General features: G+C 31.6%; 1 protein-coding gene across 9 annotated transcripts in view; it reads right to left on the bottom strand.

The window, feature by feature from the left end:
* The window catches only part of LOC106615535 (EEIG family member 2), a 158,105-nt gene that overhangs the window by 49,690 nt on the left and 81,132 nt on the right, over positions 1-27,283 (bottom strand). For 7 of the 9 annotated variants that reach the window (XM_036359814.2, XM_036359808.2, XM_070107144.1 and 4 more), the window contains exon 3: positions 6,147-6,208. The exons of 1 other annotated variant lie outside the window; for it this stretch is intronic. The gene's annotated coding sequence lies outside the window, so the exon portion shown is untranslated. Of the gene's footprint in view, positions 1-6,146; positions 6,209-18,992; positions 19,144-27,283 lie in introns of those variants that run through there. One more of the 9 variants, XM_070107141.1, reaches the window with a different exon arrangement.

The following is a 27,283-nucleotide window of genomic DNA, read 5'->3' as shown; positions in this document are numbered from 1 at the left end:
TGTATATATATACACACATATGCGTATGTTTACAGGGGCGCATGTTTGAAAAATCGAGCATAAACGGTATGTGTACATGCAACATGTGGATATACACATACATATACATATAAAGTATCGTACACACAGTAAATTCCAGAGAAAAATATGTATGAAAATGGAAAATGCACAGAGTGGTGAAAAATAAAAATAACGATTGATAGTTGAAAATCTGTGTAGGCGAAAATGAATTTTCAAAGGAGTGGGTGGCAGCATGCAGCGGCTGTGTGATGAAGGTTTAATGCTAAAATTAGAGTCCAGGGAACACAGTTAAATATAGGCACAACACAAAGGACATGTTGCAGGAAATATTTATGTAAATCTCGTGAATTTTTTGGAGAGTAAGTTGCTATTTGCGTAAATGGGTGATGAGGTACTAATGCAAGGAAAACTTATACAAAGGGCAATTTTAAAATCTTTTTTCATTTCGTAGAACGAAATTGATTTTTAGCATCTCAACGAATAAAAAATATATCAACAGATAAAAAAATTGGTTAATGTTAAAAAAAATTGAATTAAATTAAATAAAGAAACTTTATAAAAAAAAATTGTTGTGAATTATAAAAATTTCAGCTATTTATTCACTAATTGTTCTAAGTTTACAAAACATTGAAGAAATTAACGTACTAAGTGTCCAATTAGTAGAGAATTGATTAAAAAAGTGAAAAGATTCCGACTTTTCGTTTTAAATTCTGTCCAGTGAACTCTTAATTAAGCAATTTGTGGCTATTTAACCGCTAATTGTTCTAAATTTACAAAGCAAAGAAGAAATAAACTAATTAACGAATTAAATTAGTTTTGGATTAAATTATATTAGTCAAAAAATCCCAATTCCACCTTTCATGGAGTGTTAAATGAAAGAAAAAAGGCACTTTATTGGGCAATTAAAGAAATTCCAGCTAATTACTTACTAATTGTTCTCAATTTACAATACAATTAGGCAATTGAATAACTCACTGTTCAATTAATATTAAATGTATACAAAATGAGTGAATGTTCGATGTTCAATGAGAGGAGTAAAGCTCTTAATTAGGAAATTAAGAAAATTTAAGCTATTAATCGCTAACTGTTATCAATTTACGATACAGTTAGGCGATGGATTAACTAACATCAATATAATATTAGTGAAAAAATCCCGATCTCACCTTTTAAGCCACTAATTCTTTTGAATTTATCATAAAGAAAAAAAAAACTAACTAATTAACTATCTAATTCAACAATCACGAATTGTTCACAGTTTAAAAAACACTGAAGAAATTAACTAATTAAGTATCCAAATAGTATTACTTTGCTAAATTTAGTAAAAAAAAGGAAAAAAAAATCCCGATTCCACATTTCAAAAAGTGAGAGGAAAAAAGTTCTTAATTAAGCAATTAAGAAAACTTCAGCAATTTAACTGCAGCTTGTTTCCAATTAACTAAATAACTGCCCAATTTAATGGCAGGAAGAAAATAATTCACTGATCAACTAGGAAAATTTTAGTTTTTAATTCTTAATCTTTCTTAATTTGCAGTAAAGTAAAGCAATTATCGAACTAACTGTTCAATTCGTATTAAGTTGGTATATAATTATTCGATATTTTGATCCAATCTTTTCAAGACCGGTCAGTGTGAGAAAGAAAGCTGTAACTTGGGCAATTAAGAAAATTTCAGTTGCGCAAATACTAATTGTTTCAATTTATATATGAACAATGAAACAATTAACAAATTTGAATTTTTTATTCAATTGGCAAACATGTGAAACTGATTCAATGTATAAATCAAAGCCCTGAACTCCTGATGGTTTCCATTTTAAAATACGGGGAAGCAATTAATTGTGACTCAATTGGCTTTTAATGTCAATAAATGATGGTTGAGTCAATATGCAATTCTGAAAAGGTCTGTTTATAAATTGTCGCCTCAAAATATGAGTAAATCCAGCTAAATATGATTTTTTGTATCCAGTTTATAACGTGGGATTTATTGACTAACCAATTTACTTTCGCTCCCAAATGTATGCAACGCATTAATATGAAATTATATTTTGGTGAATGAAGCATTTATTCTGACATAATAAAGTGACTTAAACTAAAAATAAAAAATACTTATATTTTTAATCGTCAAAGAATCGTATACATTTTAAAATTGAAAAAAAAATCAAATAAATTAAATAAAAAACCTAAAATGTCATCGGACAGACTAAAAGTTTCATATTTTCAATAATTGAGTGAAAATTATTACAATAAATTTAAATAAATTAAAATATATATATAAATTTACTCTTGAAAAGTACACCTCATGAGTCAACTTTACTTAAGCTTCTCACATTTTTTATTGTTCAAACTTTTGCTGCGCGCGAAAAGGTAGGCAACAATAACAACTTAAGCTTTATTTGTCAAAGTTATTTGCACAGGTTGTGAGTTCTCTTGGGAATATGACCATAAATATTGAAAGCGGTAGCTTTCCAAAATTCATTCACCTATGTATGCATATATATTTTAATTTTATCAAAAAAATGTGTAATATAAGTTTCTGCTGGGTCTACGACACTTGGCATCATATTACCTTGAAGAAAATTGTTTTTCAGGCTAGACAAGCAAAATGCTATAAATTAAGTGGTATATTAAACTTTAAAATGAATCTATAAAATCGATAAGAAGCGCTGAAATTATACGACTGATATTTTTCTAGATAAGCAATCATAATGTCTTTGTTCTTCAAATGTTTTTAAAATTTAGTATTTATGTTTACTGTTGGCGATAACAACTTAAAACATATTTATAAATTCTAAGAAATTTATGGGTTTATTTGTTTATATTTTTATATGAAGTTGCGGGCCATTTATAGACCACTCAAAGGTGTTAAGTGTCTTAACAACAAGTATTGACAACGGAAACGGAATCTTTTTGTTATGCGAAGTTCCGGTGAATTTAGAAATAATTATTCAATTTAAATGGAAAATTTTAATAAATATATTATAGCTAATTGGAGCGTGAAGTGTTTCTTTCTGGCATTGGAAACGGATATATTGAGGTGCAATGCAGTGTAAAAGGTACTTCAAAAATTTAATTATATTTAAATGGGAGGTTTTTACTTTACCTGCATACGAGTGGGACTCACATTGGTATATATACTATATTATTGTCATATAATCAAAAATTTATTTTATTAGGCTATGCGTAAGATAATTCGTTTCGAAAATAGTCGTAGAAAATCAGAAGTATTTGTATGACTTAAAATATTTACTTTAATGACATCTTTCAGTAACTCTTAGCAATTTTATGGCAGAATTTTACTGTCATTTCAAATCTCTTCATACAAACACACAAATATTCCTCCACATCTTGTAGCACCCAGACTGACACCGCTCTCTTCGCATGCTTCACGCACTTTCTCTCTCTCTTTCTATAGCGTCTTTGCTTAACTGTCATAAGTTGTGAAATTTATTAACGGCTCACTTGTCAAGGTCAACAAAATCCACGGTCTACATTAGATCATCAAATCATCAAACCACAGCTAGTTGCTTAGTTAGTTGTCGTCGCGAATTTGTGCATTGCATGAGTACGTACAACAACTGTGCGCTACAACAACATTAAGGGCCACGCGGGAGCACTTTCATAACGCCCGAGTCTTAAGCTGAAAATGTGCTTAGAGCGTTGCTGTTTGTGTAGCTGCTGAAGTAGCTTTATGCGTTTTGTAATGGCCACTGCCACGGCTGGAGCCGGTAAATTGGTGTTGGGGCACCGCTGTCGCCAGCGCTGACGTTTTGTGTGTGCTCTTAATTGGTTTGTTAAATAAACCATTGGTTTAGTAGAGCATAAATATGACTACATTTTCATTAATTCGACCTTGCATATGATTTTATGTTTAATAAATATTTAGGTCTATAAAATTATTTGGTGTGCAGGTTTTTTATTTGTTGTATAATTTCTATTGATATGACCAATAAGATGCATTTAATTAGTGTAATTTTTGTAGCAATCTCGTTTTTATATCAAAACAAACATTTAAAAAGCAAAAAAAAAAAAAATTTATATAAAAAGGTGGCAACTCTTTCGTACATTTCAACATTTTATCCTCTATTATTTCTATAGAAATAACATCTTGGTATCACAGCAAACATTTAAACACCCAAAAAGAATTATATTGTTTAAAAATTTAAAAAAGTGGCAACTCTGTCGAATATTTCAACACTATATATTTTTTAATTCTACAGAAACAACAGTTTAGTATAAAAACAAACATTTAAAAAGCAAATAAAAATTTTTTTTAAGTATATGATATTATATTAAACATATGAATAAGTGGCAACTTTTTCGAACAATTTTTGTATTTTATATTGTTTTACACCCTACCTTACTATCATAAAAAGAAATTAAATTTTTTTAAATAAAAAATTGGTGGCAACCCTTCAGTGAATAATTTAAAAACCTACACAATTTGAGGCGTTGCATTTAACATAAATAAATTGGGTTTTGAGTACTACGTCATGTCACTCTTAAGCTCTTCACTCCACCTTATACACAGCCTTATTACCGTGTCCTTGCTCTAATCGCTTGTTGTGTTTGATTTTATAGATTTCATAGGTGTGAACTAAGTAGCATTACATATGACGAAATATTGCCATATTATTATTTATTTGTATAATAAAGTTTATGATATTGCTTGGTAAGTGGGAAAGTAAAGCACCCACATGAAGTGGCGAGCTTTGAAATCAAGTGCTAATTATTTGTCTAATCATAAAGTTGTGCTTAGTGTTGGTAGTTGGTACATATTGCGAAATTTGAAAATAAATTAACTGTTGTGTTTATAAATATATATATATGTATATATGTATTTACATGTATTCAATACAAAAAGAGCAAATACGTGTTTGTACCACCGAAATCACGTTTCGACTCTATGAAATAATAATTAATTTTAGTCACAAATTTTATTATTTATTTATTTGCATGGCTGCCTTTTAAAGCTCACTCATTCAATTTGTAATTAGTGGCAGATTTACATGGAATATTGCCGTTATATTTAATTTTGTGTGAGTGTAAGCCTTTATGGGATTATAATATTTGTGAATAAATAGGCATTTTAGGGGTTCTAATGAAGCGCAATTCACAAAAAAGTGCAAATAATGATTTAATTATAATTTAATTAATTTCAAATTAACTTATTTTTTTCGGTTGAATAATTTATAATTTTTAAAACAACAGTTGTAACTAAATATATGCCAAAAAAATTGCGGATACATACAAAGCAATATACTTCGGAGCTATTTTGGAAGGGTTAGGGAAATGTATGTTTAAAGCGAACGAATACTATTGATCCATTAAAAATATTTACGTTTAAAATAAATATTTCAGCCAGATCGTGATTTTGATATCCACATTGATAACTTGTCTGTTTTAAATTTTTAAACAGGTGGCAACCTTTTTAAAACAAATATTTTTCTTGAACCCCTTGGGTTTTATGCTCATATTGTAATATTCCATTTTATTTTGTACTTAATTTAATCGAACAGAAAACTAAACATGTGGCAACGCTAAACAATTTTGATTCAAACAGATTCGAGAACTTCCACAAGTTTCATTAAAATATATTCCACTCAACCTAAAAATTTAAATAGGTGGCAATCCTCTTTTCCAAAATATTTTTTAAAATAAATTTGTCAAAATTATATTTTGATGTTTCTAAGGTATATCTTATGTATATTTTTGTTTTAGTTTAAATTTTCAAAAAGGTGGCAATCTTTAAAAATTTTAATTTCATTGCAGGCGATCATCCCTAAAAAATTTTAATTTTTGTAAAATCTTTTGGTAAAAACATTTTACTCAATGATAATTGCCTTAAACTAAATTTCGGCCTAAGGCTAGGTACACAGTGTATAAACTAAAGTGAGAAAAAAAGAAAAAGCGTTAACTTCGGTTGAAGCTATAATACACTTGATAGGTGCATTTCTTATAGCATAAAAGGGTATAAGAGGAACTTTATCTTGATTTTGTTCGGTCAGCTTGTATGGCAGCTGTATGGTAGAGTGGTTCAATCAGAACAATATGTTCGTAAATTATCGTATCGCTAAACTTGGTATAAAAAATTGATGCAAATACTATATATGACATTTTTACAGCTACTCACCATTTCCGCAATGTTGTGGTAGTATGTATATACATATGTCTCTGAGACCCACAATTGACTACCTGTAAAAGATAAAAGAAAGCACACTTTAGAAAATTAAGTTCACTGCAAAGTTGACTTGAAAGCTAAGAAGAATTGCAAAAGCAGAACACACCCGAAAATCTTGGCGAATTTATGCTGTAACCTTCACCCGAAGTTTGTGTAAAAACTTGCATACAAAGTCGAGCATATCAAATTACACCCATGAGGATTAAATGCAAACAATAAGGGCCGTCTCCATTTGCAAAGGATCAACAATTATTCAAGCGAAAATTTGCAGCGAAAGTTTGTATGCGAAAGAATGCCCGAAGGTACACAAACGCACACACATCCACATATAGTATGAGAGGCACAATGAGATGGTGTGGCAACGCTAAGACGCCTACAAATTGCGGCGGCTTTGAATGATGGAGCAAATTGCCAAAGCACGGTACTGCAAAATGCACAACTTTGCCACATAGCAACAGTAAAAGTGTTGGAGAAAGAGAAAAGGAGGTATAAATTGAAGTGGATAGAGAGGCATATACAAGATTTAGATATTACAGCGGCACTAAAAGAACACACATTTGTAAGACCTACCAGGCGATATGGGTATAGTATGCGAGCAAAGGAGAGTAATTGAGTGAACCAAATTTATCTACAAGTATATATAACTGTATATCACGCCATTGTATTTCACTGAAAAACCATAACAAGAATGCATATTACTGCTGTAAATACAAAAGGATTTTTAAACAATTTTCAACGCCTACAGTTATCAATATACACAGTGGCAGCCATTAAGTGTTAATAACGGCTTTTGTGGCAATTATTTTACGCCTCGGCACTTGGTAAACAGCAATAAGCAGGAATTTATACATCACAATAAAGACCTACGCTATGCGAAAGATTGTGAATAGTGACGTCATCGACTAGGTTTGATGTGAAAACAGCATACATAAGGACATGCAAGTTTTAGAAGGACGATATCTAAAATTAAGATAACTCAGATATTGACCGATATATGCGATATGAAGTCAAGCGGAAGTTAGAAAATGTTTACATTAGGTATATGAGGGCTAAGGGCAGTATTGACCCGATTTATCCATATTCAATCAAAGACGTACTGCTACGAAGTGCAGCCTCTTTCAGGATAAGCATTCACTCCAATAGCAGAGCGGCAATACTAGCTCTGAGCTTGCCACCTGTCCTCACTAGAAATAGCATCAAGCTACTTCAACAGCGCTGGTTAACAACCGGCTCCTGTGCGATGGCAAGATCCTTTAGACCTAGAGTAGAACGCAGGAGAACTTCTGAATTACTTGCCCTCAGCAAATTTCACTTTGCCGCAATAGTAGGGGTTCTCACTGGACATTGTCCAGTAAGCATTCATGCGGTTAGGTTAAAAATCTTGACAGACGCAAGTTGCTAAAGTTATACTTGTATGGAGTAAAATGAGGTGAAAACATCCTCCATTGTTCCGTATTTGCAAGACAGAGGATGAAACATCTCGGTAGTTGTACCATCGACGAATCAGGATTCATAGCCGAAACTGACGTTGGCCGTCTGAACAAATTTGTGATAGGCTCGAAGCGCTTTGTCGATTTGTAAGTATCTTATGATCTTAGTTATATAGGAACTTTAGGAAACAGAACGGAACGTTGTTCTAAACTGTCCAAGTGAGAACCTTGTTCAGATCGACCTCATAACCTAACCTTACCTTACGCATATTTAGCACAAGGTCACATTATTATCAGGAAAAGATGCCCTCTGAATATTATTTATATATCTCAAATATTGACCGATATTTTCCGTATTAAGTCATACATATGGCGCTGATGTCTACATATTCGGTAGCTGGTGGCTTGAAAATGTACGATCTGATTTCGAGCATTTCTAGGTGAGAGATGACATACCTCGAATGAACTATTCCTGCAAATTTTTATTCGAATTTCTTCACAGGTGCTTGATTTGCATAACGTCAAGTGAACGATTCATTTATAATTTAAATTTGTGATATATGGGTAGTAGGCTTGGTTTTAGACCGATTTTCACAATGTAGCATGAGAATGTCGGGATAATGTTACGGATCTAATTTGGTTGATATCGGCGGTGTAGTCCTCGAGTTATGAAAGGTCATCTTAGTCAGAGAGAATGAATTCTAAATATATGGGTAGCTAGTATTGTCAACTGTTTTGTGAGCAACTAACGAGCGACTGTGTGATCGCCTGCTAAGTGAGACAATTATAAATTATATGAAAAAAAGTTAAAATCATCCATCAAAATCGTTTCCAGAACATGTCAAACCAACTCAACCGTTTATTAAATGCCAAAAGGTTACTCAAGGTTTACATACCGACATAAAATATGTCGAATTCCACGTACAAAAATAAATACGTGTATGATGCGCTTCGTAAGCAGCTGAGTAATTTCTCCTTTCAAAAATCTAATATTATACTTGTATGTATATACATATATCCAGATTACAAAAAACCAAATATTTTTACTTTTACATATTTATTTACTCTCCCACCTTTATCTCTGTGGAGGCATTTAAAAACTTGTAAAACTCATTAAAATTCCTGCCAGCGCGTTAGTCACACCAGCTTGTGACGCACAGGGCACATTTCATGCACCGCAGCTGCACTACTTGCAAACTAGCGAAGTCTATTTTTAGGCGCAAACGCGAACGCAAATTCTATTTATTTGTATTACTGCCTAAAATTCAACTATGCGCTGTTGTTTGAACTTTGTTTATTCGCACACTTTCACGTTTCACTTTTACTTGCTACTAAGGCCTCCTACGTCGACGTTTTCCCACAACCATAAACATTGCTTTGCAGAGAAGAAATTATGATGGCGAAACTTTTCTGGAAATATCTTAACGCTTTTTATGCAAGAATGTTTGAAATTTACTTGTACGCCTGTTGTTATGCTATAGCTAGTTGTTGTATGTGCCTCAATGAGCCTAGTTGGCGAAAGTCGCATACTTTTAGGCGCTTTGTTTCGAAAATATCACTTAACTGGTGGTTGACGTCTCAGCAACAAGTCAGCTGGTTTTTGTGCGCTGCACAATTTTGAAGTCAACTTGCCTATACAAGTATACATAGGTATTTGTTGGTAGTTTTGCGAAACTTCTTTATTCTATAGTAGTATATGTCAAAGAGCTGTCTCCAGTGCATTGCACGTATTAAAAGTGAGCGTCAAGCGCACGAAAGCTTTGTAAATAATAATATAATATTTTCTCAATGTGTATTTACTTTTGAAAGTACATGGAAAAATAGTATTTGCGCAGAATTTCGGAGATTTTTCAAAACTAATAAAATATATATAAAACATATATATATATATATGCAATGCAATATATAAGCAGTTAGTAGAGTTGACAGTATGCTTGACAGCCTATAACTGACAACGGTTTAATGCACTGAATCTATGGCAAAAGCAACAATAATGATACGGTGCAGTATTTTTATTTTAAGTAAACGCTTCTCGTCGGAATATTGTCTGACAGTTGACAACTATGTGACAGCTGACCACATATATGAGAGCTGACAGTATAAAGCATATAACGGTAATGTAAACTAAAACAAATGAGTAAAAAATATATGAAGAGAGAATTATTTTGGAGATTTATAATAATTATTATATTTCATTGAAATGGCGTAGAGAAGGGAAAAAACTCTGAAAAACTCTAATAATTTGAAATTAAAAAATAATTTATATCGTGTTCTTAAGTCTTAGGAATAGAAGTGACTACTGTTTCTAAAAAATATGCAATAAGTTAGTTGCTCTTAGTTTTAATGACTTATAGAATTTGGAGCTAAATAACGTCTTTAGTGTGTTAATCGAGGCTTCTCTTTATTATTTGGTGGACTTGTATATATGAAAAATCCCAAAACAGATATTAGTAATTCTTAACTAAGGCTCAGAAAACAGTAACGTATGCGCTACTCTATTAAAGGGCTACATGGGTTTCGTCGAGTGAGAAAAGCGGCCGATTTTCAATAATTCTTTTTAATATAAAAAATGAAATATCTTATTCAAACTTTTTGATTATTTCAAAGATACATATTTTACAAAGATTTTGCATTTTCAAAGAAAAATATTCAAAACTCGACGTCTTTTCCGGTAGTTCCTCGAAAAAAATGTGACTCCGCGTTGGCTGCAGAACTTTTTACAGGTTCATCAAAAGTAAAAATATAATAATACGCGTTTTAATTAAGGCCGTAAATTAGGTATTGGACAAAAAAAAAACAAAAAAAAAGTAAAAAAAATTTTTTAGACGTATTAGTAGACGTTTTTACAAAACAATGCAAAATTTCCCGACGTTTTTGTTTTCTTAAATAGTTGTAATTGAAATTCTTCGTTCATGACCATGTAAATTATATTTCGACGAACTTCAAAAAGATCGGTGCGCGAGAAATCTTGACACAGTTTCAAGAAGAACGCTTTTAATTTTAAGTGACTATATAGCTGACCTCCAGTTGTATCTCCAAAATTGTTACTCGGATCAATTAAGATTTAAGGACAATATTCTAGAGATGTTAGGGAATTAAAAGACAACAAAAAAAACTTTTTTTTTGAAGCCCATCAAACAGCTTCTCTAGGAAAAATTTACAAAAAAAAAACTTTATGAGGAAGCTACGGTTGGCTTATTTACCCTCAAAAATGCGCCCTTCAACAACAGAAAACATTGCTGGCAATGAACTGCTGCGAGCTTAGTAATCTTATATAATCGGGGAAGATTTTAAAATTAAAATTTTGGTGATCGAAAATCGGTGATGGTGAATATCGGACATTGTTTCCACGGAGCTTGGAACTCAAGGTTCTTATATAATTAGGGGAAAACTTATGATAAGAATTCAGGGTTGTCAGTATTGAAGGATTCTCAAATCTTGTTCTCTGATTCTGATTCCTTATAGTAATGAGAGACAGAGGTGAAATATTTCATGAAAAATAGCATGAGAAATGATAAAGCGACATGCGACATGCAAATGCAATTTGAGTAAATTGTTGCCATTATCATTAAAAGCAATCGGCTCCACTGCATAACGACTGGACAATGTAATTACAACAAATAAAATTACTATGATTTGTAAAGTAGACATGTTCAACCAAAGGTGAAATATCTTCGTGTAAGTATATGTTTTTATGTATCTATATAGTAGGCGCTGCAATTATCACTGAAATGGTAAATGACTATTCAAGTTAACGGTAAACATGTTGTACTAAAATATAATACAATATTTACTCATAAAGGTTATACTATGTATCAATATATACAATCATTTTTATACATGGTTCTGTGTGCAAACACATATCGATCGCACCATCAGCGTCATGCAATTCCAATTCCATCAACTGTAAGTAATGTGATGAGGTGTAGCAGCTGTTGGCAGTGGAATAAGCAAATAAAAACAAAAAAGCGTTGTCACGCAGTTTGGTAGCTTCAGTTGGCAAATTCGTTCGTTCAGCTTTTTTTTGGCAAACGGTGAATACAGGTGTGTATTAGTACTATTGTACGTAGTGTATGTATGTATATATCTGCATGTTTGTATATATAACGATGAGCCAGGTGATGACGCCACGCCAGGTGATGACGTTATTGTGCAATTTTAGCCATTACGTGAAACTGTTAGCTACACTCATATGCCTGCCTCATTATAATACCGCTTTTGCTGTCAATACAAGCCAGTTATCAATTATGGATGTCGTCATAGTGAAATGAAACCGTTTTATACCCTGCACAGGGTATATTCAGCATACCGCGATATTTATAACACCCATAAAGAAACGTTGGAGGTCGTCCAAAAAATATATATATTTCTGTTTTGGCATAAAATTAATTTTTTCTAATTGCTTTTGTGTCTTTTTCAAGACTTATGTGTTAGGTATGGATCGATCTACATAGAATTATTTTTTATTTCATTAGTGTTTAATATTTGCTTTGAAATATTATTTTAAATGTATTTATTTTTTTGTTTTGACAATAATTTTTGTGAAAGACTTCAAGAAATAATTTTATATCGAATTATTGGGTTGAAATATTTAAGAAGTATGTTTAACATGATCCCAGGTCTATAATGACATACTATACTATTTCAGTGGCTGCGGAGGTTGTCTACAATTATATAAACATTTATTTCAATACTTTGTAAAATATTTGTATCTTTATTTGGGTCTTCATTGGCCTTTATATATACTTTCCTTTAGTCATCACTTCATCTTTCTCTATAATTGTATAATTTTTTATGGCTTTTCAAGATTATAAGGCATTACAATTCTGCTGGCTTTAAAAAGAGGCCTCTTTGCATTATTTTGTTTTTTTAACTTTATAAAAGTGAGACAACTTTTAGGATTTTAATGATAAAAATATCGGTTAATAAAGTAAGTTTCTTGAAAGATCTCAAAATAGCTTAGATGCAGTACACTTGACTGCTCCACAAACTGTGAAGGTCTCATCAAACATATTGACTCAATACTAGCAGCGAAGGTCACACTATTCTATGGCGATACAGCCCTTTTAATGAACACTGGAACATCTAGCTTTAAATAAATCTTTAACAAAGTCAGAGAATCCACTAACTGCATCAAATATTACTTTCGAAAGAAATACCAGGTGGATGTGTCAATACCGTAAGCTGTTCTTAATTTTAAATTTCTTTCGGATCAATTATGTTCTATTTCATTCGAGTTGCTATTCGGTTGATGGTTTGACTTAATGATGTTAGAAAGTTCTTTATGCAACTCATTGCTTTGTCTCAATTAAATCGCAGTTTTTGTGACATTTAGTGTTTTTACAGCACATTGTGCATATGGCTCTCATGATGGCATTAAAGGATAATGTTCAAAATTTCTACAAATTTTCTAAAATAATGAAAAATGTTATTATCACAACGACTACACCTCTAAAAAACTCTTTTCAAAATCTTCTAAAATATTTATTTTCAAATTTCTTAATTAAGCTAATGCTAATTTTTGTGTTATCAATCAAATATATGATTTTTTAGGTTTAATTCGTCATCAATACTAACTTTTGGATACAACTTTTTTTAAAAATATTTTATGCACTTTCGTCCCACTGTACGTCGCAATTTCCTTCGCTTGTCAGCAACAAAATTTGTTGCCGCTGCTTTTAGCAGTTTTAGTAATTATTTTTACTTGATTGGCAGCCTGAAAATTAATATACACAATGAAATGAATTTAGCAGGAATAGCCAACAGCAAAAAAAAACATCGGAAAACAGTAAAAAAAAAACAGCACAAAAAAAAGTATCAAAAACCAGTAAAAAAAAAAACAACATAATGATTAACAAAAGCAACATTAAAAGCGTATGCAATTAACTAAATGCGCAGCAAAAATCGGTTAATCGGCTAAGTAATGGAATATCCGGAAAATCAAAGATAAATAGGTTGGTCAAAATGCCAAATTTCATACAAACATATACAAATAGATTTGAGTTTGTGGGTTTTTACCCTTTGACTAGCGAAAAAAAAATAAAAAAATAATACACACGCGTCAATATTTAATTGAAAATGTTTATTATCAGTTGCAGTTATGTTGTTGCTGATTTTCCTCACATTAGTTTAATAAATAAATGCAGCTTCTTTGAAATAGTGGGGGGCAAATGAAAAAATAGATAGTGATTCACTCGTTGAAAAAGGCGATAATTGTGCTGAGAATTTTAATTAGATGCATGGGTAGTAACACAACTAATTAAGGCAATTAGTAGAAAATCGGTGGTTCGAGTAATGAATTGTATAAAGTACTTTCAATATTTCTAACATCATCAAGTCAAAGCAAGAAGATCGAATAGATACTTGACATTTAAATCAAATTTTGTAGAACGAAATGGAGCTGTGACACTCCTGAGTCGAAAGATGAAAAGTAGGAACAGCTTGTGGTAATGGTACATCCAACTAGTAGTTTTACAAAGGCAAGGCTGAGAATTCTTTAACTTCGTTGAAGTTTTTTTTACCGCTAGATGTTTTAGTGTTCAACAAAAGAGTTGAATCGTTGCGAGTAGTCTGCCCTTCGTTACTATTATCGATTCATTACGTTTAGTGAGACCTTTTCGGTTTCTAGAGCAGTCAAATGTAGAGAATGTTAGCTATTTTAAAACCTTTTGGAATAATGAGAATTATGAAATGAAATTATTATCAAATTTAACTAGCACTTTTTCGAAGGTAATACTTGTATTTGCAGTTAAGCTTTACAATTCTTTAACTTCGTTGAAGATTTCATCAACGCCAGATGTTCCAGTCTTCATCGCAAGGACTGATACGTCAGCAGAAAACCTTCATTGACAGTTCTCTATAGTTTTGAGAAAAACCAAGAGTTCTACGTAAAAACACGCCTCTCACAAAATTATAATAAAAAAAGGTAAATAGAAATTAAAAATGGTTACTCCAATCTGTAAGAATGACTTATTTTCAGTAAGATTATAAAAAATAATACTGAAAGACATATTTGTAATTGAATACCACAAATTTAAACAGTTCTGAATGAGTTGCATGTAAAAATTTTGTACAACGTTTTGCAGCCTCGCGCATTGTCTTGTATTTTTCGTAATTTACTTTGGAAATAGGTTTGTAAATTTGTAGAACTTATACACTCTATATATATATACTATATATGTATGCAATTTTAAATTTGCCACACATTTAGTAACTGTAATGGGCGAACTCGCAACTTGGCACTTGGCCAGGTGACACAGAGTCTCTGCAATTGTTGAGCAAAAATCAAAAAAAAAACAAAAGCAGAAGGAATAGAGCGGTATAAAGAACAATGAAGTACAAATATAATATATAGGTATATATACGTAGGTACATAGAAGAACTGTGTAACTGTGGCGCTATGGCAACAGCAGACTTTCCATTCTAATGCTTGCCAAAAAAAATTGTGGCAAAACAGTAGAGTAGATCATATTTCAATACAAAAAAAAAGGCGAGTGTATTTGTGCAGAGTTGCATACAGATTCCTTCCGCTTCATTTTGTAAGCAATTTCTTTGCCAAGGATAATGCTGAGCAAATGCGCGTTGCAGTTGAAGCAGATGACGACAAATTTGCAAAATTGCTAGAGTAAATATCTACCAAAATCTTAAAAGGTTACTGGGCAAATGGCGTGTCGAGATTTTGGACAATTGAAAGCGATGACTTTAGTATATTTATGGAAAGCACTAAATTTTGGTCACATTTTTAGTGCCCTGTTACAATTTTCTCGCTGTTTTTGTAGCAAAATTAAATATTGATGTGACAAAATTTCTGCTTAAGTTGAGAGCAGCATACACCATTAAAAAGTATGTCATATGACATATCTGCACCGGTTGTCTTAATGTCTCAACTTCATTAAGTCTCCTATTGCTTATGAGTTTTTAAGGTACAAAATATGTGTGTAATGCTTCTATAAACTTAGTTCAAGCTCATTAAAAGTGTTTACCAAGTTTTAAAAGTTGTCTGCTGCTTCATCAAGAAGGTAGATAGGGTAAGAAGAGGTGAAGTGGTGTGATTTGCTTTCGCTTTAATCAACACATTTCTTCAAAATAGTTTAAAATAATTTATCTCAAATGCTTTCTCAACTCGCAAAGAAAAAAAGGTTTGACGTTCGAGCCGATAGGTGGCGCCGTGTTCATGAAATACTTAAAATTTTTTATATGTTTGATAATTTTTAGAAGAAAGTTGAAAGGTTATATAAAGGTTAGATTTACGACGAGACCATAAATCTATATATTAAACGAGTATTCAGCAAAATCTCATCAAGCAATAGCAGACCCTAAAAATGGTTCTAAAATTTACAGCGAACAATTTACATCGAAATTTAGAGATATTTTTCGAAAAAGTGCTAGGCTAAGCTATTCTAAACAATAAAAAACGAAAACTTCGAATGCACCAAAGCTAGATTTCTTACACAAATAAAAATGATTTCATACAAGAAGTTGATTTTGATCGTTCAATTTGTATGGCATATGCTATAGTTGTCCGATCTGAACAATTTCCTCGAATGTTGTAGCGATGCCTTGGATAATAATCTATACCACATTTCGTGAAGACATCTTGTCAAATAAAAAAAGTTTTTATATAAGAACTTGATTTTGATTATTCAGTTTGTATGTCAGCTTTCTTCTATAGTGGTCCGATAACGGCGTTTTCGACAGCAGCTTCTTGAGGAGAAAAGGATATGTGGATATGGATATTCTGATTGATATCACAATATCTGAGTGACTGGTTCGACTAGAACTTTTAAACAAATGAAATTCAATTGAGGCCTCGTTTGGAAATCGGTTTTAGAAATATAATAAAAAGACAAAAGGAGGCATATATAGCTCTCGAATGACTTGTGTAATATAATATTTATGTGGAAGCTTTATTATTTAAGCTTTAGATATGTTCACAGAAACACAGGTCTGCAATTTATTCTAAAAGCGACAATCCAGAAAAAATTATAAAGATCAGATCCTGATCTGGCATTTTTTTATACTTTACTCTATACTATACGCTTTTCTCTCTTTCATCTGTTACATATTCAGATTCAACACTGTTTGCCAATTATATGCTGCACTTTTAAGGGCTAAGAAAACTGATTTACATATGAGCTAGGAGGCTTGGTAGGTACTGTAATCTCATATTAAATTTTAAAAGGTTTTTACAACAATCGGCAAGACTGGGTTTTAACATTATGTCTTAATATCATGTAATCAACCAAGATTATTACTGCTGGTCTTCTAGAAAAAATCACTCAATTGCAATAAATGTATATTTATCGCTGAAAATAGCTCTCAACATTAAAATATGTAGGTATGCATGTATGTTATGCTATGTTTACATAAAAAATACATTTGAAATTTGCCATTTCAATTTGAGGCTTTTTTATTGAGCAATTGTGCTCGTAAAAAAAATTGCAAGTGCTAAAATTTGGAATGTGGGGTAACGATAAAAACGGAAATGAAAATAATTTACATTTGCATTGGCAAACAGCGTGAATTAAGGGACTTGAGAAACATATATACAGACATACATACTAATGTTGCTAAACGGCTATGCTTTATGCCATTCAGTGGCTGCCAAAGCAATTTTCATCTTCTAAAAAGCAGCAAAAGTAATGTAATGAATTTTTAAAGCAAACTGTATGTAAAGCTCTTCCGAGTTTTTTTTTTAACTTATATGCACTTATATTGGCCTTGAAATGACGGGAATGTGCGAGATACATGGCTTTGCAGAACACAAATATGAAAATCATTGAGTAAATGTTTGCTGTTTTTTTAACCAATTTGGGTCAGTGTCATATTTTGAAATATGAAATTTTGCTAATTTTTAGAGCGCTTTTTTTGACCAAGGATGCAAATATTTTTTGAGATAATTGAAGGACTACGCAATTAGCCCAGTTAAGAATTGATAGGCATAATAGCTGAACTCGATAGCTGTTGCGATATCAAATTAATTGTTGCAGTTTAAAGTCATACATCATGACAGCAAATTATCTTTCATTCAGTGATTTTTAATAACATTCGTTGACAGAAATCGTTTGTCTACAGTAACTTTACCTTTTGACATGTAATTTTTCATTCGGTTTTTATGTTCAAATAAATTTTTTTTGAATTAGTTCTTGTGATATTTCCAATGCAAGCATGTAAAGTTTGGTAGCATGGAGAGAACAAAATTGTTAAAAGGAAAAGTAAATAAAAAAACACGTTCAGCAATTTTTTTTTAAAAGCTATTCAAAAAATTTTTATTTTCAAAAGTCACTTTAAATTAAATTGAAAGGTTTTACTTACCTAATTTAGTCAACTAGACAATTTTTTTTTTTTAAATAACTTAATGAAGTAATAATCGAAAATTTGCTTAATTTAGTCAATTGAAACATTCTTTGCATCAAAAAATATTATTCTTTATTAATTAAATGTCAATTAGTAATTTATAAACAATAAATTTTAATTATGGTAAAAAGATAGGATAACGCAGATTGCCTTAGTTTATTTTTCAACAACTCGGCGGCTCCATATATGATTTAATTCCTCAAAGGCTTTTCAGACAGGCTCTTAATTTAGTTTTAGTGGTTCTGTTAACACTTAATTTCCTCAAAGGCTTTTCAGATATGTCCCTAATTTATTCAATTAGTAACTTGTTTTTTCTGTCATCTGTCGTATAATAATTGTGTAAGCCTAATTTATTGGGTTCAGCACCTAATTGACTGAATGCAAGACTTAATCGGCTTAAAAGGTTTTTAGTTAGGTACTTGATTTAGTTAGTTAGTAGATTGTTTATTCTAATACTAATTGTGTAAACTTAATTGTTCAATTTCGACTGCATTAACTCTTAATTGCTTTAAAAACTTTTAAGTTAGGTCCTTGATTTAGTCGGTTAGTAAATATTTTTGCTCGAGTACTAATTGTGTAAGCTTTATAGACTCAATGAGACTCATTTTAATCTTAATTGCCTTAAATTCTTTTCAACCAGTCCTTCATTTAAGCAATTACTAAATGATTTTCTCTAACACATCAAATTGTTTGCTGTTCAACAACTCAGATTAACATTTAATTGTCTTAAACTCTTTTCAGACATATACTTCATTTAGTCAATTAGTAAATTGTTCACAATGCATATCATAGTAGGAAATAAAAATATTAATTAACTTCTATAGGGTCTTTCTGGTATACATGTTAGACAACTTTTTAACAACTTATTATAACGCAGGAGTTTGCTAGTTGAAATGGATGTGCATATACTGGTGTTTAATTAAATTACTATAAAGCACTTGCGATATGAATTCTTAAATTATATCTTCTTTGAATTTTTGTAAAACATTTCACAATATTATTTTCAACTCACCAAATATTTATTAAATTAGTATTGTAATAATAGAGCTGTCTTAATGAACTCACACTACATAAAATCAATTTTTGTATTTATAGCTTACGCTCGAAAAATTATTTCATTAATATTCAAGCATGTTCCAATATTCAAATTTGAGCAGCAGAAGTTTTTTTTTGTTTTTTCTAAGAAATTTACTTAACACTCATTATTATTCAATTTAACCTTATCTTAAACGTGCTTAGCATTATCTAGATCATAAATTCTATAATTATTTTTTCCTTTTTTTTATTAATTTTTCAGACAGTTGCTTTTTATTAAAATCGAATATATCACTTCATCTAAATGAAATACTTCACACGTCAGTTTCGCAAAAAATTTGTATTACAACTTTACTATCTTTTGAAAATAAACAAATTTTTGCAAAATTGCTAAAATATACACTCGCGTGTGCGCACAGAATAGTCATTATTTCAAATAATTGTTTTGTACTTTGCTGACGTTTTCAAAATTTAATGACTTCATTAAACGAGAAATGCACACAGTTGCAGCCACTTTTTACACACTGAACATGCAAATGCAACAATAGAGCTGCAGAAAATTAGCACGAAAAACGCGAAAAAGAATGGGCGACATTAAATTTTGCAAAATCTATTTGTTGTACGGGGTTTTAATTGTTTTTCGCGCAACTCAACTTGTTTGCACCACAAACGCGAGCCAACGGCACGAGCGCGAGCGTTAGTGATAGCCAACAGAACACAATTATAAATGTTTAGAATACACACTCGTGTAAATATCGAAAAAGCAGCTGTTCGAAGGCGAAATGGCAAACCGATTCGTCCGTTGTGTATCGATATGGTTAACGGAATGAACGAACATTGCCGAGCATAGCAGGCTGATAGGCAGAGGCGGCCGATAATCGAACTGTGAAAATCAAAGAAACAATAAAAAAATACAAAAAAAAAAAAACGAACGAAAAAACCAATGCCAATAAAAACAAAGACATTAAGCGGAAAAGCACACAGACGCGTAAGCGCAAAAATATACAGAAATGTGTATAAAATAAAAACAAAGAAAATTCGCATAAAAGTGAATTAAATGTTATCTGATGTAGTGAAAATAAAGAAGATAGTGAAGAAATTAGGGCGAATACGCGGCTAAAAATATAATTTTGTATATACATATTTATCGAAATATTTATGTGGTGCTTTATTGTGAAGTTTTACCAAAACAGAACAACAATTTATTATGATAAGTGAGTGCAAATTGCGAAAGGGTTAATTGAGTGATTGAGAGGAGCCATTATGTCAGAGTGATGATATTATCGCAAATAAAGAAGTAGTTTATAACCAACTTCTTACTTTTTGCCCCCCGGTCGGTATTTTTCTATTTCGAATAAAGAAATAACTTTCAACAGAAAATTTGAAATTAAATTTATAGCTCTCATTACCTATTGCGCCTCTCTCTAGATCATATAGATCATTATCTTCATTCTCATCATTCGAAGTATTTACTAGAGAATGTTGGATTTTACACTATTGTTGAAAGCGAAAATTATCAAAATAAACCAATTATTCACTTAAGTCAGATTGTTGAACCTTTGCCTAGACTACCTATTATTTATCACACCCATAGTGATGAGTACACCATAATTACTACAAAGTGTTACAATATTCGTTCTTCGATTCAAAGTTATCAAAAAAAAAAAAAATTTGAAGATTGTTTTAAATTTCTTCTCGCGAATTATTTTTAATAATTAATATTAATTTCTAAAACCGCGATTAATTTCTATGCCTCGTAAAAACATTGGAACATTAGATATGTATTTAACTCTCGCGAACTATTTTTAATATTCGTTAAGAGTTTTCCCTTAAATGTCATTAGTCGCGAATAAGTTTTATCACTCGCAAAAGATTTCTAACATTATTGTCTTACTTTCCAGCAATTGTGCAAAATTTTTTCGGAATATTTCGCACAGGATCTAATACTTATTACTCTCGAATAATTTCTAATATTCCCAAGTAACATTCAGCAATAATTTTAAACATTTGGGAATAAGTATTTTAGGTATCGCGAGTAGTTTTGGACTAAAATTTAAAGCTTGAGAATAATTTTTAATACTATCGGAAATTTTTCACACTCGCGAATAAGTTTTGCTATTTGTAAAACACATTTATTTTGCCAGAATACTTCTGGGATCTCTAGAACCTAATACTATATCACATTAAAAAATAATGATGAGGTGAATATATTGAATATTCGATACAATAATTAACTTGTAATTTTTTGTAATTTGATTGCAATTCGATTTCATTTACATAAATTAAATATTTTTGAAGAATTCATATCAAACCAATTTATTGCTTACGAGGGTTATTCAAATTAATTCTTTCTTGAAAATGTATATCCTGAACAGGATACATAATGTTTGCCATGAAGTTTGTAATACCTAAAGGGAAATGGCGGAGACCCTTTATAGGGTATATAGTATAGCATAGTATAGTATATAGTATAGGGTATTATATGTATATATATATATAATCATAGTGACGAGGTCAGCCGATGTAGCCATGTCCGTCTGTCTGTTTATACGAGAACTAGTCACTCAGTTTTTGGGCTATCCATCTGAAATTTTGCACATGCGCTTTTCTTCCTAAGAAGCTGGTAATTTGTCGAAAACGACGCAATAGGCCTACTATAGCATATAGCTTTCATACAAACTGATCGATTAAAATCCATTCCTTGTATGGAAAAGTTTTTATTTGACGGCCTATCGTCACGAAAATTGGTACGAATTATTATTCAAAGCAATGGTGCAATCTCTTAAAAAATTGTTCAAATCGGATCATTAGAGTATATAGCTGCTATACAAACTGACCAATCAAAATCAAGATAGAGATATTTGTATACCCTTTTAGGATATAAGAAAAGCACCTTAGACGGGTTTTACAATTTCAATGCAAACGAAGTTAACATATTTTCTTGTTTTAATAAAACATTGTAAAAATAATGCACAAAATTGTTATAATTAAGTGCTTAAGTTCTAACCTTAGTAATTACTCTAATTTCTAGTATTACCTTAAGCCATAAATAGCATGTTCGCACTGCCGTGATTTTTGCTTACCTGAAAATAAATAGAGCAAACAATTAAATTTAAACACTTGTTTTTCAATAATACTATATACATAATATTATATACACATATATTATATACTAACGAGTACATATTTATATGCACAATATTTACTAATATTTCCATACAAAGCGATTTTCAAGAGCTAAGAAGAATATATAATATTCGTAAAGATTCCTTAATACTAACTCGCTCGCACCTTTTGCTCGCTAGCTCGGAAATAATAATAAAATAAAAGAGATTATTAAAACAGCATCATGAAGGAAACGCTGTGGTAACAAAAAAGACAACAATAACAAAAACAACTACATACGCCAACGCAATGTTATCAGCGAGCGCGCGTTATCACTTACTTGTATATTACTTTTGTGGCTTAGACGAACAGACTAAACAAAAATACATATACTAAGAGTGCAATTAAAGTGTAGCTAGCAAACTAAGAGAATAAAAAAAAAAGAAAAATAAACAAATAAAATGATTAATAACCAGTTGGTTTGCTGTTAGCACAGGGTTTTTCGCTTATCGCACGCGACAGCAGCGATTGAAATTGCTTCGATTTCCAATGAGCCGTGTATTTATGTGCTGTTGAGTAGAGAGAGTAAGAGACAATTGTCAGGGCGAGCACTGATAAAATTTTGCTTTGAAAAACACATATGCGAGTGTATAAATACGTTTTATTGAACTTCGATACGCGGCACAAAGGCCAGTGGGCGTCAAGATAGCGCTTATGACAACGTTACATGAACAAAAACAACAAGGCGTGCAAGTAATGACGGTTTTATAATGAAAATGCGTGCATATTTACTGACATTAACCACAAGCTACATGCGAGATAAAACTGAAAAGTAAGTAGAAGCAATAACAAGTTATGGTCAATGTGCGCAAAATCGAGTTAAATGCGCGCTTAAGTGGTTATATCGACTTGTGAATTCAGAAAAAAAAAATTTTTTTATTTATTTATCGCATGTACTTATATTTGCAAATAATCTCCGAAAATTTGATGTTGATATACCGGACATAGTTTCGGATTTATGTCTGCCAAAGCTTTAAACGCATTTTTCACAAAAACCAGAGTCAGTGAAGAAATTTCTTCGAAACGGCTGGAGCGATCGGTTTGAAATTTTCATGCGACGTTCTTAGAAATATTTGCCGGGTAATCATAGAAGGAATGAGATTTTTGAAAACAATTTCGATTTTAAAGCCACTCTTAAGTTTAAATTTTATCACAAAACACGATTTTTTTTTTGGGAAACTGTTTTTTTTTCAAAAATCAGTATTTTAACTAAGCCTTCGATCATTATCTGTATTAATCTATAGTACTATAATTAATCTATAGTATTAATAAACTTTTTTGGTTTTGGTTTTAATAATTTATTGTGTGGTTTGATAATTGAAAGCAGAAAAATTTTCCTCGCTGCCAGACATCTTTTTCGGCGGTTCTGCCGGAGTTCGGCTACGGTATCAAGCACTAAAAATATTTTTATGTAAATAAATGAGTATATATTTCCACCATAGCAACATAAAATGAGTATCCAATGGAGGCGTCTGCTTATCAGCGCTTATCACTCATACGCTCCGTAGACCGACATTGCACTAAAGCATACTTTTCTATGCAACATATACCTATTTTTATCTACTTATGTTTATGTAGGCATGTATTTGCGCACTAAAACATGGCCATAAACTTGAGAGAGAAAAAAGTTCAAGTTCATTATAGTTTTAGCTGGAAAGCAGGCGCTCACATTATGATTACAACTCACTTGACAATAAGCGGTGCACACACACAGTTGCTTTGTTTTGCAGGTTAGAAGTAGATATTGCGATATTGCATGTATGTGTGCATGATTATTATTCATGTGTGCGCTTGCAAGCTTATATCCATTGGATATTTTATTTGTTTGCACCGAGTACGTTGACGCACTCAATAGAAGGCCGCTGAGGCTTAGTCCATATCGAGACAGATATATATTTACATTTATGTATAGGTTGCTATGTGCAATCGATGAGCTATTCGTTGGAAACGTACGTTTGTATAAAAAAATAATAATAGTAAAAATAAAAATAAAATTACAAACAAAATGTCATACCTAAATGTATTTTCATATGTGTATATATGTCTATATATTTACCATATGTATTTATATATCTATGTATACATGTGTGTATATATTGTATATGTATGCATGCACTTTAGAAGAATTTGTTGGCTAAAAGCGTCGGTGTTTGTTCAATTAATTTGCAGTGTAGCACAGGCGAGGGAGCCATTTCGCTATAAAAATTGTGTTGGCCGATATGATATGAGTAATAACAAATGATTTATTATAGTGCAAATAAGCGCTTTGTATACAAGCTTAATATTCGTGTAGTTAAAATCGATTAAACAGCAGGCGAGCAAAAATATAAAATAAAAAGAATTGAAATGTAAAAAATACAATATAAATAATATAATATAAAAGTAATAAACAAAAAATATAAAAATTAAAAATAGAATAAAAACAAAAAAACATGAACTTCTTCTGCACACATATATATTTCTTAGGGCATAAAACAGTAAAAAATATATTTAGGTCGAGATTAAATAGAGATCGCTAGTGTTTATGGTAGCTTAGCATATACTGGTCTGATCTGAACAATTTATTCGAGGATTGTGGCACAGCCTTGGACAATAATCTATATCAAATTTGGTGAAGATATTTCGCCAAATAAAAAAGTTTTCCATACGGGGACTTGAGTTTGTTAGGCCAGTTTGTATGACAGCTATATGCTAAAGTGGTCAGATCTAAACGATTTGTTCGGATATTATAGTGTTGCTTTGGACAATAATCTAAGCCAAACGTCGTGCATATATCTTGTCAAATGAAAAAGTTCTCCATACAATGACTGCATTTTGATAGCTTAGTTTATATGACAGCTATATGCTATAGTAGTCTGATCTGAACAATTTGTTGCGAGCTTGTACCGTTGCTTCGGAAAATAATCTGTAACAAATTTCATTAAAATATCTTGTCAAATAAAAAAGTTGTTCATAAAAGGATTGGATTTTGATTGTTGACAGCTATAACCTGTAATGGGCCGATACTGGTGCTTTCGACAAATATACAGATTCGTTTAAAGAAAAGAACGAATATAATAATATACGAACAAACTGACAAACGGGCATGGCTAAATCGATGCAGCTCGTCACGCTGATCATTTATATAGCGTCTCCGGCGTTTAATTTTGGGTGTTACCAACTTCGTGACAGACAGAATATATTATATAATAATCAAGGTATAAAAATATTGAAAATGTTGTATATTTTAAACAATAAATTCACCTTACTCTATTATTGATATCCAGCATGCAAATAAACGAAAAAATTTAAACAAATGCCTACAGGAAACAAATATCAGCACAGCAATAAAAAATAACATAAAAAATGTGTCATCAAGCCTGTAAAAGGCTGCTGGTATTATAAAATGAATAAATAAATATGTTTGCGCTATTTAAATAACCATGCAAGAGAATAAACAATGAAGACAAATAGTAAAAATATATATGTAAAAAAAATTTCAGCACAAAAAACCGCCAAAAGCTGACTCTGTCATTTACCAGCGCGCTTTCGTATGTCCTTTGGCATTGAAAGGTCCGCCGACTGCGCACTTGCTTGTCCCTGAGTTGTGAGCCGAGCGGGTGATGTTTGCAGTTAGTGAGCGAGTCAACAGGGCGCCAATGAATTTGTACAACTCGCTCATTTTTTTTACATTTTGCACCGTTAAATGATTGCATGTAAAGCAAAAAGTTTGAGTGATTGGTTTGCCGATGCCATACAGACGAGGGGGAGTGCCGAGAGGTTAACGGAAAGAATCAATGAAGTAGTAGAGAGAGAGAGAGGGCAAAAACACAAGCGAATGTTAATAAATTAAATAATTTCAGCGATGGCAGCAAAGTTGAAAGCATAAGAGCGCAAAAGTGTACTCAGCTGAGTTAAAATGATTGAAGAGCTGAATTGCCGGCTTTTAATTATTATAAGTTTGCCATTCGCAGGAAAAAAAGTGTCGGTGAGGCTTGAAGGGCATGCGGGGAACCAACAGCGCATAACGTTTATTAAATAAACTTAGTACCATATGTACAGAAAAATGTGCTTGCATTAATTACTCATACGCCCCGCATACCATACTGAATCAAGTATGGGTTAATGTAATTGCGCTAATTCAGTAAAACAAAAACTGCAAAGTTGGCGCCGCAAATTATTAATGATGCGATTGTGGAAATTCTTTTTTGGTTTAGCATGATGGGATCGAAAATTGTCTAGAGCTTTTTGTGAAAGTAACTTTTGAATGCACAGTATAAAAATTAGTCCTCAATCAAACATAAGCAAAAGTCAGCGCAATTATCTATGATTAATCAGCAAATAATAAATAAGAAGAATAAACGATAACATCAAGTGCACCGAAGTAATAAAACCCTTCACAGGTGCATAACATGAAGTGGTAACAAAAGATCTTCATCTTGATTTTGATTGGCTAATTTGTATGGCAGCTATATGCTATAGTGGTCCGATATGTAAAATTTGTTGCGATATTATGCCATTTCTTTGGAGAATTACCTATGCCGAATTTTGTGCAGATATCTTCTCAAATAAAAAGGTTTGTAGTACAAGAACTTTATTTGGATTGGTCAGTTTGTATGACAGCTTTATGCTATAGTGGTCCGCGCTGAACAATTTTTTCGTAGATTGTACCGTTGGCTTAGATAATAATCTATGCCAAATTTTGAAAAGTTATCTTGTTATATCAAAAGGTGTTCCATACAAGGATATTTTTTTTTTTGTTTTGAGCTTAATTTGCATCTAATCCCTTATTAGATATTTGATCGGATTTATATATATTTAATTTCAAAGTGTCTTTAATGTTCATCCTTCTACTACACCAATCGAATATAAAAATGTATCGATTTCATTTCTCACACTCAACTTATTTTACTGTGATTCCTAGATGCAATTCCTACATCAGTATTTATATTTTGAATATATTTTCTCCAAGGCTATTCGCCTAACAGCTTTATTTACTAACGTGTCATTTTTATTTACTTGAGTTCTACCTTATATTGCCATTTATTGTTTTATTGCTTCAAATTATTATTGTTATTGCCATGCCACATTTAATTGTCCCTGACATTGTATTGCATGTCTGCC

This window comes from Bactrocera oleae, chromosome 3, assembly GCF_042242935.1.
Source record: "Bactrocera oleae isolate idBacOlea1 chromosome 3, idBacOlea1, whole genome shotgun sequence".
NCBI classification, from domain to species: Eukaryota; Metazoa; Arthropoda; class Insecta; order Diptera; family Tephritidae; genus Bactrocera; species Bactrocera oleae.
Note: the sequence above shows the minus strand (reverse complement) of the source record. Positions and strands in the feature narration are given on the sequence as shown.